At 39.4% G+C, this 1443-nt stretch overlaps 1 non-coding gene across 1 annotated transcript; it reads left to right on the top strand.

The window, feature by feature from the left end:
* The first annotated feature begins 334 nt into the window (after window positions 1–334).
* On the top strand, window positions 335–483 carry LOC136134306 (small nucleolar RNA SNORA57). Its single transcript, XR_010656579.1, has one exon. It is a non-coding gene; the product is annotated as a small nucleolar RNA SNORA57 (small nucleolar RNA).
* Window positions 484–1443: the final 960 nt, after the last annotated feature.

Here is a 1443-nt window from a genome sequence, read left to right as displayed (position 1 = left end):
AGAAACTGGCCATGCCAGTTCCCAAATAAAAAAATTATAAACGAATGTAATTCAAGTTGTAGGGGAGCCATACTTGCTACCCCAAAATGTCTCTTTGGCATGCAGACTATTTCGAACTGGAAAGATTCGAAAGAATTGAAAGATTTGGAAGATTTCGAATCTTCCAAAAGATTCAGGAAAAAGCTTTGACCTTCCTCCTAACTGCCTAAAAGAATGTAGATAGAGGATGTGTTCCAGGAAAGACGTTATCACCGTAGATAACTATAGAGTGAATTAGGTGTGTAGACAGGGAGGAGCCTAGCAAAGTCTCTTTGTTAAAATTCCACTCGGTAACCCTCCTTTTCTTGGCGGGGATTGGGCATGCGGTCTCGGTCCGAGTAATGTACGGAGGTAGAGGGAAAGGGCTTCGGCCCCCTCCGGGTCATGTCTTCGGTACCGGCGGCTTCCATTCCGCGGGTTCTATCCTCAAGCGCTGGGACACAGGGGGAAAAAAAAAATCCACTCTGTGTCCCATTGTCTCTGCATGGCCCAGCAATATTTATTTACCAAATATTTGCTTTTCCATCTCCATGTCAACTGTCTTCCTCCCCTTTGAAGTCCCAAACCACTACCTTCAATATTCTCTTTTGTCTTTGACTGAAGATGGCATTTAAAGTGAGAGTTTCAGCCATTTTGGCTTGTTATTCAGTTTTTCTGGGTTTCTTCCATGTATACATGTTATTAAACGTTTATGGGATTATCTCCTGTTAATCTGTCTCATGTCAAGTTAATTCTTAGACCAGCCAGAATAACCTAGAAAGGTACAGAAAAGTGTTTTCCTCCCTGACAAAGTCAAACTTTGAGAAGGATTTTCATGGAATTTGACAAAACTAATATTAAAGTGTAAAGGATAAAAGAAAATAAAGTGTAAAGGATCAAGAATTGCTAAGACAATTTTGAAGAAGAATGTGGTGAAGATATTCTTCTTTAAGTTATTAAGACATCATAGGGAATTCCCTGGGAGTCCAGTGTGAAGATTCAGTGCTTTCACTGCTGAGGGGCTGGGCTTGATCCCTGGTTGGAGAGCTAAGATCCCACAAGCTGCGTGGCATGGCCAAAAGAAAAAAAGACATCATAACATGTAGAACTTAAAACTGAATTTTAAGGGATGAATTTCTGAGGTATCCAATGTATATGGGAGCTTGAATTTAATGGCAGAGGAACTTGAATTTAATGGCAGAAGTGCTAAGGAGTATAGGGAATAATGAACTATTCAATAAATGTTCTGGAACCAGTGGCTCTCTATGGAGAATATAAAAATAAATCCCTACCTCACATCACACACAAAATAAATATCACACGGATTAAAGCCCAAATGTGGAAGAAAAGCATAAAAGTTTAAAAGGAAGAGTATTTTTAGGGGTAGAGATAGATTTCTCAAATAAAACAAAAAACTCCCATGAA

This window comes from Phocoena phocoena, chromosome 14 (genome assembly GCF_963924675.1).
Source record: "Phocoena phocoena chromosome 14, mPhoPho1.1, whole genome shotgun sequence".
Lineage (NCBI taxonomy): Eukaryota > Metazoa > Chordata > Mammalia > Artiodactyla > Phocoenidae > Phocoena > Phocoena phocoena.
This window is presented reverse-complemented; position numbering and strand designations above follow the sequence as displayed.